Source organism: Triturus cristatus, chromosome 6 (assembly GCF_964204655.1).
Source record: "Triturus cristatus chromosome 6, aTriCri1.1, whole genome shotgun sequence".
Lineage (NCBI taxonomy): Eukaryota > Metazoa > Chordata > Amphibia > Caudata > Salamandridae > Triturus > Triturus cristatus.
Window position 1 is genome coordinate 1,611,140,647 of NC_140589.1, and position 19,862 is coordinate 1,611,160,508.

The window sequence follows — 19,862 nt, forward strand, 5'->3', positions numbered from 1 at the left end:
TTCTATTTATATTTGCTGTTGGAAGTATGCACAGATAAGTGCTGAAAATACCGCTTTAGGTGACTGCTTTTTTTTGTACCGCTGGGCCATCAAAATAATCTGCTGGCAACCCTAACCATAGGACTGGAAGTTTGTTACAGGATCAGCACATTATTTATTTCCTTCACCCTCGATCCCCGATTAATGCTGCAATAGTTTAACTTAGATCTTAAACTCTACGCCGCCGTCAATCACATGCTGAGTTACTTCATGGGTCTGGGAATGCACCCTGCATTCAGACAACTCATTCCTCATTTTCGCCCTTCATTTTCACGCTCACCCTGCACCCACAGCGATCACAATGCACTCACACTGATCACCATGCACTTGCACCATTCACCCGCTCACCTTGCACTCACAGTGATCACTCTGCACTCTCAATGCACTTGTGCTGCTCACCCTATACCTCAACCTGCAGTCACACGAGTACACTACTCATCCTGTACTCATGTGACACTTCAATCACCTGTCCCCCTCATTACTCAATATGCAACTCACTCAAACAAGCCCATCAGTAATCATACATTCATTCATCCCATTCTGAACTTGCATCCGCACCCAAATTCATACGCCACCTCACTCACCCTGCAGTCACTCCTCTTGTCCTAATCTCACTGTTGCATTGCTCACCGTGCACTCACTTGGGCACTCTTGTCACCCACACAGTGCAGAGGGTTAATGTGTCTGCTACAAAAAATATGTACCATGCAGAACCCAGAAATGAGTGCGAGTAAACTAGGAGTAGTGATATAAAAAATTAAATGTTTGTCAGAAAGGTGCTATAGAGAGATGCGGTGCATTGTTGGTGAGTGGCAGTGAAGGAATTCATGGAGAAGGAGGAAACGGGGGTGGGGCATCAAGAAAGACTGATGCACCGGGTGCGACCAGCATTGGGTCCAGCCCTGACTGGGAGTGTTAGCCCCCCCCTCTGACGTTCTGGTCTAGTGGCTCCCCTGCTTCTGCCTATTATTATTTACATTTGTAGTGCACTACTGTTACAAAAAGATGACCTGGGGCTAATAACCATCTACTGCCTGAAGGCAAATGAGAAACACACAGATGGAGAAGGAGAACCAGCCAAATGGGGTAACCTACAGAGCAAAGAGAAAGGTTTATATATCTTCCTAAAGGATAATAGATTCTTATTGGAGTGAAGCAAAGGAGGGTGCACGTTCTATAACTGCGCGGCCTGCACCAAAACAGCGAGACAGACAATTCATGCCTTCTTGAATTAGGGAACAATAAGCAGAGTGGCATCTGCCGCGAGGAGCATACGGGTCCGACCCGTATGCTTGGTGATGAGAGGATGAGGGAGGACAGCAAGGGAGTGAGAGAATTTGATTGAAGAGGTCAGGGATGAGTAGAAATGTGAATTGCCGAAGAGAAGTGTGGACACACAAGAAGTGAGTTTGATCCAAAGGTGAGGGCTTCTGTTAGAACAAAGGGGAGATGTGAAAGAGGAATGGGGGACTACAGTGGTGTAAGATACAAATAGACAAAAATTTGAATGGAGATACAAGGTGAATGAGAAGTGCTGAGGGGCACGGGAGGTGACAGGGCCAGAGAGGCCATGAGATAAATGTGAGAGACTGTTAGAGATGAGGGCAGTGAAAAGACAAAATGGCAAGAGGTGATTAAAGGTGAAGTGAGAGGTTGAATGGGGAGAATTCAGAAGTTGTAAAAAGGGGTGAAAGAAAATGGCCTGCAAAGTGAGAGAGGGATCCGGGGTTAGGAAAGGAGAGAGGGATGGAAGGGAGGGGGTGAGAGGAAAGCTGCATGGGTAAACTGCTTAGCTCTGCACAAGAACCCCAGGGTTTTAAGGGACCCCTGCTACACCCATCCAGGGTCAGGTGAGCTTCTAATGTGGCAGCACGTATTCCTGCAGAGTGGAAGGGCCTTCACAAAGGTTGACTTGAAATCTTTCTGATAATTGCTGTATTTTGGTTATAAATGGGTACTGATTGAGTGAAATCTTTCCTCAGTGTTACTGTGTGTAACAAAAAATAATGAAGCAATGCTATCCCAAAATACGCGGCATCACATAACCTCATTTACATTTTCATCCCACGCGATTTAGTCAACAGGTTTAGACATTTTTGTCAGGAGGGGGTCCTTACGCCTCAATATGTTGACAGGGGGGGTCTCGGCATCCAAAAGTTTGAAGACCTCTGATCTAGGGAGATCTAGGTCGAGTCTGGCTTCAGCGTTCTGTATGGTATGTAGTTGGAGGAGGAGAGCTGCGAACCCTACTTGGAAAGCATTGCCGTGTTCAGTTGGCTGGAGAAGAGGGACGGGGTGATGGTGTGTCTTGAGCTTTGGGGTAGATATGTGAATATCTTACGAAGCATGCGGGCACTGAAGATGCAGGAGGAGGGACAGAGTAGACCTGAGTCATTCTGGTTAGCCTATTGTCCAGAATGATGCCTAGGTTCCTAGTGTTCCTATTTATGGACTTAGTAATAATTGACGATCTCTGGAAAGAGAGATAAGATTGAGATTTATGTGTAAGACCCCAATAGTGGACAAATAATTTTTCGTTCCCACTCTGGTAGCGGAGTATACTGGACTGCAGTAATAGGTAAGTTACCTACTGAAATACATGCCAAGGGACATGAGGTAGAGAAAGTCTAGGGGGAAAAGAAGATGTACAGTATGATGTGTGACAATTTCAGCGGACAGTTTCTTGTCTCGCTCTTGTCACTGAACCACAATGCTAAACTAACTAGCAATGCAAAAACAGATACTAAAGACAAGGAAAGACTCATTATGTTTTTAACACAACAGGCTCACCCCGCCCCCCAAGCAAGAAAAAAAAGGTCCCTTTGATGTTTTCCCCAACTTCCTCCCCACATACAATAGGCCTGCCCTCCTAGCAAGCAAAAACCTCAACTCACCTCAACTCCCATTTCCACCCTCTTCACCCACTTTCTTTTTAATATCTGCCACCTCCCAGGCCAGGTTTTGTTGCCCATGTCGAGGACCACCGGCTCATACAGAATACGGCAGAGAAGGCAGTTGGAAGATGGCGATAAGGAGGGGTGGCTGGTGTTGTTTCAGGGCCAGTAGACCCCAGCTGAAAATGGCACCGGCGTGGCTCAGTAAGAGGTGGGCCTGGCTGTCAGGCCAAGGAACAGGAGGCCCGTGCCTCCTCCTCTTCCTCCGCTAAAGCTGCAGGCCAATTGTATTTTGCAGCCAGGCCTACAACGTTTGGCGGTACAGCTGGGTGGCTATCTCCCACAGGGATGGCTGTTGGTGGCTGGCTCTAGCATCAGGAGTAGCTATATCAAGAAAGAGAAAAAAAAACACATTGTGATGCTCAGGGGAAACACTTCTTTATACTGTCTATAGTGGCTTAATCAATCTCACAAATAGGTACACGGATGGTATATTACGAAGAACACAACAAAAGGAGGAGGGGAAGGGGAAAGAAGCACTACTGTGTTAAGACGAGAACCCTCACTCACCTTAGGGTAACATCCTTCATCATTGTGTCCCCTCTTCACACTGGGAACGCAAGGTTCCCAGTGCGGGCTACAACTCCCCTGTAGGAGAGGAGCACAAGGTGTTTTATGTCATCCAATCTAGGGTTTGAGTGAGGGGCAGAGTGCAAAACGAAATATAAATGTGTGCGAATTAAAACGATCTCCTGGTGGGTGGGAATATTCTTTATTAGTACCCCTAATGGATAGATTAAAGCAAGCTAAGTGAAAATAGGGTTATGGATGTTCCCCTATTGAGATGTGGTCAACATGTTACGTCCACTGGTATGGGATTGGTCAGTGGTACCAGCTTCTAATCAGGTCCACATGATGCATTCCGAGACTTTTAGTCAGGCACCACCTTTGCAAATCCCTTCATGGCAGGTATCAGGACTCAGAATCGTCTCCACTGCTGCAGTACTGAAGGGCTGAAAGGCCTTTCAGCCCTTCAGTAAATCCCATACCAGTGAAAGTATGGTCTTTATTTATTATTATTTTTTCAACACAGAGTGACATATCGTATGGTCCTGATAAATGCCAAGAACAGTTTGGTCTGTAGAGGCAGAAACATGTTGACCAGATCTCAATAGGGGAACATCCATAACCTATTTCCACTTAGCTTGTTTAATCTATCCATTGGGGGTACTAATAAAGATTATTCCCACTCACAGGGAGATAGATTTAATACACACACACTTATATTTTGTTTTGCACTCTGCCCCTCACTGAAACCCTAAATTAGAGGACATAAAACACCTTGCGTGCCTCTCCTACAGGGGAGTTGTAGCCCGCACTGGGTACCTTGTGGTCCCAGTGTGAAGAGGGGACCCAATGATGAAGCATGTCAACCTAGAATGAGAGAGGTTCTCGTCTTAACACAGTAGTGCTTCTTTCACCTTCCCCTCCTCCTTTTGCTGTGTTCTTCACAATATACCATCTGTGTACCAATTTGTGAGATTGATTATATGGAGTGGTACTGTTGATGGTAAGAATTACTCCTTTAAGACCCCCTATTGTGAGATGATATCATAGTGGCTTAATAGCAGAACATTGTTGGTCCCCAAAGGCCATTGGAATTTAATTTTGATGTGATTAGTCACAGTGTCATGTTTTTCCAGTACATTCATCACTTAATGCAATAGCACTGACTGCAAAAAAGGAAGCCAGACCACCAACAGAATCAAAAAGTGATTATAGTTTAAAGAGTTTTAATAGTCATAATAAACACAGTTATTGTGTGTTAATAAATGAATTAGCTGCCATTAATGATGAGTAAGGCGTATACATGCTGCACAATTATTTGACTATATATGTGCATTGTTAAAAGAGCCATGCTGGCGGGTCTGCTGTAGCATGTTTTTGAGGCAGCTGTAATTGCATGTTATTAATTTACTATCAATAATTCCAATGGCCCTGCTCTTCTCCTACTCCCTCTTCATTTCTAAACTTAGGGGGTGATAGTCTGACACATGGGATATCCCGTCTGTCTTATTAGAGTAGACAGTGCATAGAATATATATGATGCAGTGAACAGGATACATCTTATTTGTCACATTTGGCTCCGTGTTCCATCCGCCAAACTCTAAATCAGGCTCTTAGTTCCACATTACACTCTAGCCTCCACCACAAAATATTTTCACCAAATACCTTCACTTTGAAGTGGGGAATGTTAGTCTATAGGAAGGTAAGTTATTGGGCTCGGTAGAGGTGTTGCTATCGAATGGTTGGGTGTCACTGATCATGCACTTCACTTCTGCTTAGTCACATTGGGTGACGGAATGAAAACATTTGAAACAGTAAATCCATAATAGAAGCCATGAAAAAAAGTCATTTGGGCAGACAAATGTGGCACATGCCAAGATGGAATTTACATTTTTGGGTTGGCTGGGGCAGAAAGAAAACATTAAGTGTAGTCCTAGTAGGTGACTAAGTGGGCACTGGGAAACACGCCTTTTATTTGGTTTATATGCGTTGCAGGCTTCATGCGGCACTATTAACTGAAACAGACACACCTTTTATCACCTATACTGCAGCATTAAATTAAATAGGGCTGCAGTTTTAAGGTGGCAAAATGCCGTGTGCTGTGAGGTGATGGACAGGATATCTGCATCTCTTAACAAATACAGTATTGTCAATAGGAAAGCATAGTGACTTACCAATTGACCCTGCCACCATTGGGTCTGCTCCCCTTTCCTCAACCAGCAGGGCTTCGTCTGCCATCCCTGGCTGCCTGGTGCTGTTGTTGGCAATGGCTGTTTGTGTGCCTAGAAAAAACTTAATGCACCCATATTAGATGCCAGATTATTCACCTAATAATTATTTTGCACAAAGTTCAGCTTTAGAAATACCTAATTAAAGATAAGTTAGCTATCAGTATCTTCAATCAAAAGTATCACTTTGGTAGATTTGGTAGACAACATTTTAAAAACAAGCATTTGCAATGCAATAGGTCCTGCATTTGCGAGAGTTACAGCTATTGGTGTTGTAAATGATAATATCTCGTACCCATGTACTTTTTGTTTTGAGTGTTGTAGATGTATATGGTGTGGAACAAAATTATGTGAGTTAGATTGGAATTGTTAGTTGTGGAACTGGGTGTGGTGGTATTGTGTGGTGTATTTGTGGCGTGGATTTATGTGGCATGGTGAATAGATAGGGTTGAGCGCTGCAGAGAGTAAATAGAAAGGAAGATAGAGAGGGATAGGTTGTTTGTGCACAAAGAGGTGAATGAACTCAAGGCAGAGCAGCAGAAAAAGTGTGTGAGAAAGAAGTGGATAGCAGGCCCTAGATGTATAAAGAAGAAGCGTATGTGTACAAAGAAGACACACAAAGAAGAGGAGGAGAGCGTGGGTTAAAAAGGTATGGGAAAGATGTGCTTGAAGACTGAAGTGACCGTATGAGAGAGGTGGGAAGAGTGCATGGGAGAGAGAGGGGTGAGATATGGTATGACATCTCTCTCTAGAAGGACAAGTGGGTGGGGCACCCAGGTGGGGTGGGTGAGGAGGCAAGTGGCAGACTAGTGTACAGCGCGAGGGGGTATAGGAAGTTAGCATGTGTGAGCAGGTATTATAGATAGGGAGGGACTAGAAAGGAGGAGGATTGGGAGATGAGGGGGTAGTGGGAGTTTGAGGGAGAGATGAGAGGGGTAGTTGGTGCGTTGTGGAGAGATGATAGAGTTGGTGGAAGTGCAACAGAGAGATGGGTTGTATTAGGTTTATTTGTTGTTGAATTATGTGGCATGGAATTTTGTGATGTGGCGTGGATTTCTAAGTAAATGATGCTCAATATGTATCTTTATGTCCCAAACAGATATACATCTACCATTTAGAAAATGCAAAAAGGTTCCCGGTAGGATCAAATTGTTATGTAAAATTGCATGGATTTCTATTTAAATTATTAATTTATGGTTTAAAACATTTGTTTGTGTCTCAAACAGACCATGTTGGTACATTGTTTCAAATTGGCAACATTGTGCAAAATCACACTAATCACCAGGGGCTTTGTAATTATGCAGTATGGACAACACAAAATTGGTGCAATGTTAAATAAATTATGCGTACAGGAAAGGTGATAATTCACATTGTATCGACAAATAATTACTTCAACACCGCGGCATTACTTTGGTGTTTATGTTGCATAATTACAATAATCTTGGCATTTAGTGCAAATTTGGACCAAAAACAATAACCACATATTAGTACCACATTAAAACTCAAATGTAACGGGCAACATAGTTTTCTTTTTTAAATTTATTTCAGTTCAGAAACAGTGACATTTTTATTGAGAACGGAGCATGGAGGCACATTGTGTTTCAAATTATTTTCACAGGGCCTGTTGGCACATTGTATTAGTAAATTGTTGAAGTCTGCTAAAATTTAATTACATTTAAGGTCATATTGTTAGATCGAATCAGTAGATTTGTTTATTTTGATAGTGGGCTTATTATGTGATTAAATGTGCAAAAAAGGAGGCCTTAATTATAAGTATGTATTTGCATTTTCAAAAGTGCGATACAGGCATGTAAAACATGCATGGTTGAAAAACTCTGAAACCATTAATTTAAATAAGGGCTGCCTTTCATCCAGCACCAAATCACATCAATAACTTGATTTTAAGTAAACCAAATACATTTTAAGCAAGAATCTTGTGCCCCAGGGGCCCCTCAACGTCACAAGTCTTGCCTCCGGTGTTAATGATAGATGATTTATTAATATGATAATGTGCACTTCATTTGAACACATGTTTTTAATAAGTTCAGAAGATGAGTGCCATGCATTTCTGAGCAATCACTTAAAGACAGCCACCAAGTCTGCAGTCCTGCCCATTAGCCCAGGTACACAAAAGCTGCCAAAAATGGTGTACAGGTGAAAAGTGTGAGAAATGCAAAGGACGGAAGGGCCTTTTTGTAACTGACGTGGGGCGAGTCCTTCAAGCACTCCTCGAAATCAAGTCACCTTTTACTTCTCGGGCGATCAAGGCGAGTGCAGGAATAAGGAGGCAGCAACAAGATAAGTGGATCTAAGCACAGCATTTGAAGTATGTCACTTATTAGCCTGCTTCACCACCGCCCAGCTCTCAGCCCTCGGCGATTCCTCCACTTCTGAATACGGTCCCTGCTGGCGTACACTACAAAGACATAGACAACGGGCAACAATACTAGAGGTGGTGCGTCATGGACACTAAAGAAAGAACACACAAGCCCAAACTAATCAGAGCTACGTGAAGTAAATGACCTTTATCAATGTGTGGTGGCGAAAAGTAATGTTTAGCGCAGAGTTGTACGATACAGTGATATTTTATTGGTCACTTTTAAATATGTTATTTGACTGGTGCATCTCTGTCTATGCACTTTTTTCTGTATAAATTAAGATAACTAAAGTCTCCAAACTGTATGCTTATTTTAATCACAATATGAAATAACTACCATGATATTCTATTCTTTTCATGTTTAATGTCTTGATATGTACGTTGCGTGAAGTGTGACTGGGTGTGATTGTTCTTCCTCATTTGCCACGTAATTATGTTTGTTGCTTTTGTTCTGGTTAGAAATTTCCTTGTATTTTTGTGGAGCTCACAAAATCCATGTACATAGTGTGAATATTAAATTAACATTTTCTAATGTAAAAAAAAAATATTTTGATGATCAATAAAGGATGTACTGTACTGGTCTAACCTATGGTTCCCTAATATTGCAGGCATACTGTTTGACTATTTAATTAATTGGAGAGGTTTATGTTTAGTTTTGCTCCTAGTTTACAAGACCCTAAGCACTGATTAAGTAAAGATATTTTTTGACTAAAGTACATGAAAAGATTTTTTGTCTTAATACTAAATATTAATTTTTAGAATGGTATTAAGTACACATATAGACACTTGTATCTTTATCCTATCTTTTACATATATCGACATGACAATTTTCATTAAAACAAAAATTAAAATGTACATACATGACGATTCTCACGGGAACAAAATGAGGAATATTGAACAATTCCTAGTTGAGCGAGAGGTTAGGAGTGGAGGGAAAGCAAACAAACCCAATCCCCTTAAAAGGGAGCCCAAAACCAAACAAATATCCTACCAAAAAAGCCCAACTCACAGTGAAGATTGAAAATTGCAAAAAGACTAAATAAAATACAACCAAGGGAGGAGAACGCATGCCCTGGAGGAAGCACTAACACAAGTGTGGCATTAAGAGGAGGTGGGAGGGAGAAATACTATAGATAAATCTAAGCAGCTATGGCGCCAAAACCGAACACAGGCAAACAGTAACAGAGCGGGAAACCAAGGAAAAAAATAGTCCCCAAAAGAACAGATAACAATAGCGGAATGAGACAGTACTAACTCCCTGCTTTGTGGGAGGAACAGAAGAGACAAAGGAGGGCTAAGGAGGCAGGACTGACCATTGGCAAGCAAGGATTTTTAACGGACACTGACATAGATAAATGAAAGCATTTGCAGGAAGGAGGATGGACTTGATGCCTCACAGACTGATTACAACAGGAGTCTCGACAGTGCATGTGTTGTCGAGCTCGACATAACCAGGTAGTCAACCAAAAGCTTTTTCCCCTAACCGAGGGATAAATAAGAACAAATGCAACTCAATGCAGAGCTGGAAGTCAAGGCAAAGGACATATGGTATTGGCTGGTAATTGATAGAATTTCATTCCTGTCATGCAGCACTGTCATGGAACTGCAAGTATAATAAAACATTGGGGGTCCATGACCACTCTAGCTCTCTACTTTTTGACTGTTTGATCAAGAAAGCCTCCTAAGCTAACATATTTGGTGAATACTTGGGGCTGCGATCCTCTTTACATTACCAAAAAACTGTTCTCTTAACAGTACTGCACAAGACATGCAAAAGAGGGAAAGGGAAAGTTTTCTATAAAAAGGGAGCAGAGGAAAGCTACAGACAGGAGAAAGTCAGCCGTAGAAAAAGGAAATCTAGAAAACACAGGGAACATGGATAACAAACATTAGGTAGGGGAGTTGAAAAAAGTAAAGACAGATGGCCATAGTTTGTAGTAGGAATAGTTAGGAGTTAGAAATAATAATAAACATGCCTTACTAGGTCCAGCAGAACCATCTACCATGGTGCTGGTAGAGGTGGTCATCCCACTCACCGCGGCTCCGGTGGTGATGGCAGTTGCTTGCCGTAACACAAATCCCCAAAATTCACAAAAGGCCACCCTAGTGTTCTGTGGAAGAGTACCCGGAAAATTCTACCCGGGGCTACTTCACAGTTTCTAGCTTTTTACAGTCTGTCTCACAGCTTTTTGACACATGCACAAAAGTTGATGTGATGTCCTCACACACACATACCAGTTGTCATGCTTCATCATTGGACAACCCTATTCTCTCCAAAACCATGGTTCAATGGAGAGAAGGCCTGCACCTTGGAGTCAAGGTGGCACTGTGGGCGAGAGACGCATTTTGAGAGTCGACACCTACCTGGTGCCGATTTCCCCAAAGCTGCAGTGGAGCGATGGTGTGGAAAGGAAGTGGGAGGTGACCAAAGGGTTAAACCTTTGACCTCCCCTATGGAGGTTGGCGAGGAGCCTGCCCCACTGGAGACCCAATCAGCCATCTCGGGCAACCTAGAAGAGAAAGGCCCATACGAAAAACAATGGTGATTCCAGGAAGATGTCAGGCGGAAGCAGGAAGTCCGGGAGAACGCCCACGAGCAACGCAGAGACGGAAGCAGGATGCCGGGAGCCAGGGAGGAGGAAGAATCCATACGTCAGTTTCAGGCAGGAAGAGACACCGAGGACGACACGTCTAAAAGTTGGTTGGAGCAGTGGTGGACCCCTGAGGAGAGCCTGTACATCACCGCTACTACTCAGGAGAGTTGCGGCTCTCACGGTGAGGGAGGAGGGTGGGAGATACAAATAGGTCCAAACACCAAACCGCTCTCTCTCCCAGTGATAATTAGGCCTGACTGAGCAACCACAATGCTAAACTTTAGAGAAGAGTTTTAATCCTCAATTTTTTTCCTTTCCTTCTTTTGCATTACGACCACCCATAAAAAGGGGTAGAAACGTCCTCCACTTATAGATCAGTGGGGAAAACAATTGTTTATTTTCCCTTGTAAATATATATATTTTGGGGGGGGGGGGAAATTCCAATTACTTAACACACAAATAGAAGGGTATCCTATCTGAGAAGAGATAACAGATGAAAAGAGAAGAAAAGGAAGCCCTGTGTGTGCGCAATATTCTTCTTTCCCTTTTCCATCATTTTCCTACTCCCCTCAATTGCAATAAAGAGTTTCTCTTTTTTTGCACATTCTGGGTGGAGGCCTATCTTGATAAATCCAAAGGAAATCCCTGGATACCCACCGCCTTCTCTCCTTTCTTCTGAACCTCATGGGGTATGTCAACCTTCAGCGCCAGAACCTGTGAAAGAAAAGAAAGAGAGAAGAGAAATGCATAAATGAGAGAGCCAAGTTTTATCAGGATGCAAAAAAGAAAAGGAACAGCCTAGAAACATCATAGAATCAGGAAGAAACAGAGAAAAGCCAAAGAAGAAAAAAAAACAATTATGTAAAATCAGCGAAAATTGAGCACCTCATCCGGCCTCCTAGATTTTGTTTCCCCCATTCCGCTGACAGGCACTTTCTAAGTTCTTATGGAGTTAGGGATTCACTAAAAACGTAAAAAATAATTTGTGTAACACAGGCCCCCACAGGTTCCAGGGTGCCCCCTCAACACAGTACTCTGCCCGGAGAGCTCCTTAATTGGTCCGGAGGGGGGCCCTCCACGTACCATGAAGGAGGGGCCCCTCAAGTTTCATTACACCGGTGGTAAAAACGCAGGGCCTGATTCACAGAACTAACTTAAGACCAAATCCTAAACTTACTACCATTTTTGTATTCACAGAACGTACTTACTACTTTTGGTATTCACAGAAGGCACTTACTACTTTTGGTATTCGCAGAATACACTTACTACTTTTGGTATTCACAGAGTGGATTTACGACTACTAACTTTACGTCCGCAATCGGGCCGCAATTCCCGCACCTGGAGCGGGAATTCCTCCCCCGAGCTGGAATCTCTGCTTTTGTGCCGGATTTTCCACTTCCAGGCCGGAATTTCCAATTTCGTACCGGAATACCTCCATTTTGGCCTGATGATCGTTTCAAGTGCCTACTATCACCCACCACGCTCCAGCTGAAGTCAATTAACACTAACTGCAAGACCAGCACCACAAAACATATAAAAGCAGCACACATTGAAGGAACTGGTTTGGCCACAGATATGTGTAAATCGCCAGGGGAAAATGGAACAAATGAGGAGGAAGAAGAACTTTATTACTGAGGGGACCACCATGCTTGTGGAGTTCATAGTGAGGCACCACAAACGTCTATATGGTCTCCCACCTTACTGCACCAGTGGCACACAGAAGGCAGCTCTATGGCAGCAATTAGCCACTGCTGTCACAGCATTGGGGGAGGAGAGGCGCACAGTCCAGGACATCAAGAAGAAGTGGCAGGTGAAAAGAAGAGGGTGAAGGACAAGTACTCCAGGATCAAATTGAACAGGATTCTTCCTGCCTCACACTCTGGACCCCGCCTCCTTCTCACCCCACTAGAGGAGGAGATCCTCACCACAATCCACCCCCACATGCTCCATGGGCTGTCTGTGAGTGATGTCCGCAACGTGGTACCAGGTAAATGGGATGACAAGGAAAAGTTTATGAAAATATTGTCTGTGTTGCACTGCCATTGTGAATAAAGAAGTTGTCCAAAGTGTATATAAAAATATAGTCAGTCAGAGACTCATGTGTTACCCTCTGTATGTAGCACCACAAGTCCCAGAATCCTTTGTTATAGAAATGGCAAATCCCTCTCCCACAATTGAAAACATGGGCCCAGGACTGCTGCCGTATTAACCTAACCCTGCTAAGTAGCAATTGACAAAGCGCTGTTTACATTTAACCAGATGCGGCTGAGTCAGTCAAAAACATAAGGGGGTAGGGGTTGCGAAGAATATGAAAATCAACTGACAAATGAATTGGGAAAATACAAGGGGGCAGATTTACAAGGACTGGCGCATCCCTGCATTGTAGCAGGGATGCACAAGTACCGATGCGACACGCAAATCTGCCCTTGTGCCTCCACGGATGCGTCGCATTTACAATGCGGCGCACTGTGGCGCAGGTTAGACCGATGCGTGTCGCATCTGATGGTGTATGGGCGGTGCTTTGCTGGAGTCGTATCGCAAGCGGGATGCAATTCCAACAATGTTCAGGGACCACCCATACCTAACGTGCTGTGCCACTCCTTATGTCTGCTTCAAGTAGGCGTAAGGTTTCGTCGCAGCGGCCTCTGAAAAGTGACTCTGTGAAATCTTGTAGATTTCACTGCTACACTTTTACAAGGCTTTTCCTGATGGAACGCCCACCTTGCTTACATTAAACCTGACGCAGGTTTAATGTTGCGCAGGGCTTTACAACGTGAAGCATCTCCTAGATGCATCACGTTGTAAATAAGTCGCGACGTGGCGCATGGTTTACGCCACCACTGTGTCACAGAAGTGACGCAACGGCGGCATAAATGTGTTGCAAGTTGCTTGTAAATCTGCCCCAAATTGTCCAAAATGTAACTCACACTGTGCCAGCCAAAATCACAAAAAAAGAGCAAGGTCAGAGGGGACATGGGGTTGAATTATGCTACGTAAAACAATGGTCCCATGCAAGTTAAGATTTAAGGAAATATCACAATTTTTGTAATCAATATCAGATTTGCAAATGTCTCAATGAAGAAATAAGGTTTTTAATAAACAAGTTAATAGAGTGCAAAATTAATATACAAGAAAAGATGAGTGAGCAAACCGTGACAGGGTAGAGGGAAATCAGCCCATTTCCTTAACACAGGCAAGTGACTTAAAAAGGTGACTTTTCAATATGCGAAAATATAGGTAAACAAAAGTCACAATTTGAGTTACATCTCGTACTCCACATTAAGATATAAATATTGGTATAGAGTTGAAGATGTATGTGTCGACGACGTTTCAATCCCAATAAGGATATCAGGATCTCATCAGGATTAACTGATAGATCAAATGCCTGAGAAGTTTCCAATAAGGTAAAAGGGGAGAAGCGCAATGGCAGAGCCAGAGGAAACAGGCTTCAGATAATTCCAGATGGAGCGCTAGAAACCGGGTTATTAGCCTTGCGGCGTGTAATCAGAATTCATGGGGAAATGGGCGAAGGCTCGGGATGTAGTAGTCAATGGCTACGATATGCGCGTTCCATGCGCTGGATGAAAATCTAGTGAAGAGAAGTTGGTGGGATGCCGGTGGATCCTAGGAAATGGTTACACTGCGATCATGCAGTCGATGCAGGTCAGCTCTGCTACAGTCGATAGGTCTGAGTGGAACGCGCATATCGTAGCCATTGACTATCACATCCCAAGGTTCCCGGACAGGAACCTTTTCATCTTCACCTGCCTCTGACCCCTATCCGACTGAGGCTTTGACCATTTCCCCATGAATTCTGATTACACGCCGCACGGCTAACAACCCGGTTTCCAGCGCTCCATCTGGAATTATCTGAAGCCTTTAGCCTCTGGTTCTGCAATCACGCTTCTCCCCTTTTCCCTTAGTGGGAGTAGGACTTCTTCCAATAGCAGACAGATGTGAGGTAAGATATTCGTGCCATAGGAGTTACCCTGTCAGACATGTCTGAGTCCCTGCAGGGCATGCTCCAATTCCCTCAGGTGGTGGACAGACGGACCCATGTTTTGGATAGGATGGATAGAACTTGGCAGGATATGTCCAGGAATGAGAGACATAATGTCCATTAAAGGGAAGAGAGTGCAAGACGCCATGCCTTGGCCATGAAGATGATGGAGGGTATGCTGAAAGTGATCCAAAGTCTCCCTTTACGGTCAACGCAGGGAGGGGAGCCATCCTATCTGCCTGCAGGACAGCACATCCATACACCTGTACCACCAACTGCACAGGACCACAGAAAAGGTACACATCCACACCAGTGCCCTCATCAGGTACTCCCACCACCTGCACAACCACCATCACCTCCTGAGCAGGCACTCCCACCACCTGCACAACTACCACCACCCCCTGATCGGCCACTGCCACCACCTGCACAACCACCACCACCACCCTCCGGACCGGGCACTCCCACCACCTGCTCAATCACCACTACTACCTGAACAGGCACTCCCACCACCTGCACAACCACCAACAGCCCCTGAATGGGCACTGCCACCACCTGCACAACCACCACCACCTTCCTGAACAGGCACTCCCACTACCTGCACAACCACCACCCCCCCCTGAATGGGCACTCCCACCACCAGCACAACAACCACCACCCCCTGAACGGGCACTGACACCACCTGTACAACCAGCCCTTGTCCAGGCTCAAACACCAACTGTACATACACCATCTGCCCCTGCACATGTATGTCACCCTGTACAGGCACATGGACAGCACCCACCTACACGTAGGCGACAAGCTAGACCTGATTCCTCACAGCAATCATCACCTCCGAAATTGTGATGTCGCAAGCACAATCGCCATTGACAACATCTCAAAAACAAATTGAGCACTGTGAATACGTGTAAAGAAAAAGTAATGATCTTCCAAAGCCAAAATTATGTTGTGTATCATGTCCTGTATACCAATGTAGGTTGCCTAGAGATGTGAGGAGGTGTGTGTGTGACACAGTTACAAGTGTAACCCATCATTGCAACAAGCCATAATGTGCATAGCAGATGACTCACCAAATACATGTCCATTTTCTATACCAGACATTCACAAGGAAGTCAAACAAGTTCAAGTAAGTCGGATTCTTAAAGATATTTACAAATGATTTGAAGAAAAACTGTCCATTTGAAAGGGAGAAAGGAAAATAAATGATGATCTTAATGCAGATGGAGAAGGGAACTTGGATTGGGAAGGGGCAACAAAAATATAACACATCAGGGAGCGTCAGGGAAACCAGTCTATTTAGAAGGGGAAAAGTACATGATTGTCCACAAAGATGATTCTGTCAAATAGTCAAGTGTCCTTCTGGTCATCCTCTAACACCACAATGTCCAGATCCTCCGAGTTCGATGCAGGCACACGGCTGGCAGGTGCAGGAACAGGTACCACATGGGTTCGGGACACACGAGGAGTATGGGGGCAAACTGTGTGGGTCAAAAGACAGGGGGAGACATTGACGGTGGTATGGGAAGGAAGTTGGGAAACAATAGATGACATGGCTGTGGCCATGGAATTGACGCTGGTAGTGAGGGTGGCAAGAGCTCGGACAATCTCCTCTCGCATCATGCGTATCTCTAGGCACAAGTGCAGCATGATGGGAGTGGATAAGTCTGGCTGACCCTCACATACCCACATCAAGTCCTCTGGGACAGCCACAGGTGGAACAACACAGGGAGGGGCCTGGGTGGGACAGGAGGGATGTGGTGCCAGAGCCAATGTTGTGGTCGAGCTGGCAGCTACGGTGAGGGGGACTGGTTGCAGGGGATGCAGCTGGAGTCCCCAATGGAATGGGGGCCTCTAGAGGTAGGGAGGGGGGCTGATGGCAGGCCCAGGTTGGGTATTGACCTGTCCCGGGGACACCTCGATAGAACCCACAGGTGAATAGGCTGGGGGGAGTGGGCTCTCCACCACCCCCTGGCCAGAGGTGTCGGGTTCTTCCCCACCACTTCAATGTCCACAGCCACCACCTGGCTGTAGCACTAGAGTTGTGTTCCTGGTCAGTCTTGGTGGGCACAATCTCCTTGCCTCCAAATGTTGAGGGTCCCGCCTCATCCTCTTCTTCCTCACTGGTAGAAAGAGGTCGTAGCCACTGGCGCACTGATATTCTCCCACTCCGAACCTGGTCCTGCTGTTCTACCATTTGGCCAGCTGTGCTCACGGAAATGTAAGCAAAATCATGATGTAGTGATTGTATACTTCAGGACGAGACACCTACATAGATGAGCCAAGGTCAGACTTTATTTTCCTCTTATCACACTATACAGTTGTCAGTGTTTATAACCTTACATTACGTGTATGTTCACTGTCATCTCCTGAATTGAGTCTGACATGGACATCTCACAAGAATATTGTGGCTTACACAACTGTATTGGCCAACCCTCAACTTTGGCATTCTTGTGATCTGTGTGTCCTGTCACTGCTACATGTGCAGGTTCCAAAACCAGTCCACCAACGGAGATCAGAGAGAGTCCAGATGTCATTGAAATTGGCCTGTTATATGGAGTCGCAGCTCTTTTACGTCTGGACAAATGTCATCTGCTGTGTAGCATTGTATAGGACAAGACAAATGCCGAATGTGGGTCACTCATCCACATAGGGTCTGGGCTATTTGTTTTGCTACGTTGTGAGTCTAGCTTTTTGATGTCCCCTCACAAAAGCTGACAATCCAGTACCACATATTGGCTTTGGTAACTGATAAGGTAGTGCAGTGCACCAGGGACTAGTAGTGGGTCGTTGTGACAGCTACCTGTACATGTGAAAAGACATACAAGCCACTGAGGGTAAGACGTGTGTCAGTGGACACACTTGGCAAATTTAGAAACACTTAAGAGTGAGGCAAGGATCTCAAAGTCTGCCTTGACTCCATGGCACATGATGATCTGTCTCAATTAGAACCCAAACTCAACAAATCCAATGCAAGTCACAGCATCCAACACCCTTTGGCCTGCCATACACACACTGGACAGTGTCTCTACCATTGCTCATCCAATGCACACATCAGTTATGATTCCCTTGGTTCACTGTTAGTGGTGGTAGCAGTGCAAATTTCAATACAAATGCACAAGTGTGGTTCAATTCCCCAGTTGTCATGAAGAAACTACAACTACCAAAATGCACTCTGCCCTGTACAGTCCATATGCCATAGTGTGCCTTTTTATTCATGATGACTGATGCATGGACACAGGATAGGTGAATAGAGGCATGGGACACACAATGGTACAGCACTGTCTTCACTCACATAATACTCCCAGACACATATTGCATATAATGCACTTACCATGTCTCTGCAGGCTCATGCTCCTCCAGCTGAGCATGGTGGGTCGCCCAAGCTGCTCGCAGGACCCTCCTGTCCAGTGTGGAGAGTCGAGGACGATGCATATGGTACGGGGAAGACTGGCCCACCAGCTCCTCAGCCTTGTGCTGAGCACAGCATTTTAGGTCCTCCCAGCGCTTGCAGCATGCTCTAGCACTCCTGGTGCGGACTCCCACTGCACTGCAGCGCTCACCGATGTTGGCCCATAGCCTGGCCTGGGCTGCATTGCTCAGCTGGTATTCAGGGTCCCCATATAGCTGAGGATATTTGGACAGCACCCCCTCAGCCAAGATGTCTAATTCCCTTTCAGTGAAAGGGGGTGCTTTCTCCTCATAACCCTCAGCCATTTTGGTGCAAATAAGTTTAAGAAGAGCAGCAGGATGGCACAGGATCTGATCTGTGATAGAGGATGCCTCAGAATGAACACAAAATAGCTTTCAACAACTTCCTGTTATGTATTTCCGGTCTCCCACTTCCTATATATCATTTCCTGTATGGAATAATGTGTTCTGGTTCATTTTCGGAGATCACGGCTCAAAAATGTAGTAGGTCCGCATCTGCGCATTACGGTCCGAAATCGGAAATTACGTTTTTGGGCCGTAGCCTCCGAAATTGACCCAGAACACATTATTTCATACAGGAAATGATATACAGGAAGTGGGAGACAGGAAATACATCACAGGAAATTGTTGCCAGCCATTTTGTATTCATCCTGATCCATCCACAATCACTAATCAAATCCACTGCCATCCTGCTGTTCTGTTGTGGAAAAACCTGAAATGACATTGCAGGTGAGAATCATATCCATGTAACAAAAGCGGGCACAGACCACTTAATGACATTTTTGCATAGACAGGGGGGGACTGACACAACATCAAACCACAGTTTTGCTTTCTCCTACCTTGCATTATGGTACATGTAGTCCATATTGAGTGCTCGAAACAAGAGTTGTGTGTTGTGTTACGGAAAATTGTGCGGAAGCAGTGGTGTGCAGGCGGGCAACTAGAGCCAAATTTCGGGGGGCTGAAAAAGATTTCGGGGGGGGGGCTAATTCTTCCAGCCATAGTCAGAGTGGCTGTAAGAAGGTATGAAAACACAACAAAAGCCTCATTTACAAGTAAAAGGCCTTTTAAAGACCTGTGAAGTACTGGGGTGCGGCTGCAATTAGACGGTCGCAAGCACGCGTAGCTGTCTCAGCCCGTGCTGACACACACAACGGGGGGGGCTGAAGCCCGTTGAGGCCAATGGGTGTTGCGTGCCTGGTGCTGTGTATTACAGATACACAGTGTCTGATTCAACCATGACATCGTCACTCATGTTCTGGGACCATCATTTGTGGGGGAGTCAAATCTGTTGAGGGCACAGGCCTGAGAATGCAATAGTTATGCCCTTTTGTGATTAAGTAAACCATCCTCATAAGGTCCAGGTAGGTCTCTCAGAACATGTATTGTTTTTCATCTGCGTCAATAGATTATTTAGGGACATCCACTACACTGATCGCTGACATGGGCACATGACCTGAAGCACACTCAACCTTTTGACTACTGTCAACAGCTGTGATTTACATGCAGTTAGTGTGGCTTGCAAAGTAGTCTCAGGATTGAATTTGTTGACACAGTCGTGAATATCCAAGTTTCATCATGGACAACAGACTGCAAACCACATTTTGTCCATGACACTACGGTTGCTCATGTGAAAAACATGGCAACGAGCTGATCACGGACTTGTATACCCTGACCTCAGTGATGTGCAATGGCCCGGTTTCCCAGATTCAGAGCTGGCCGAGGTTCAAGAGTTAT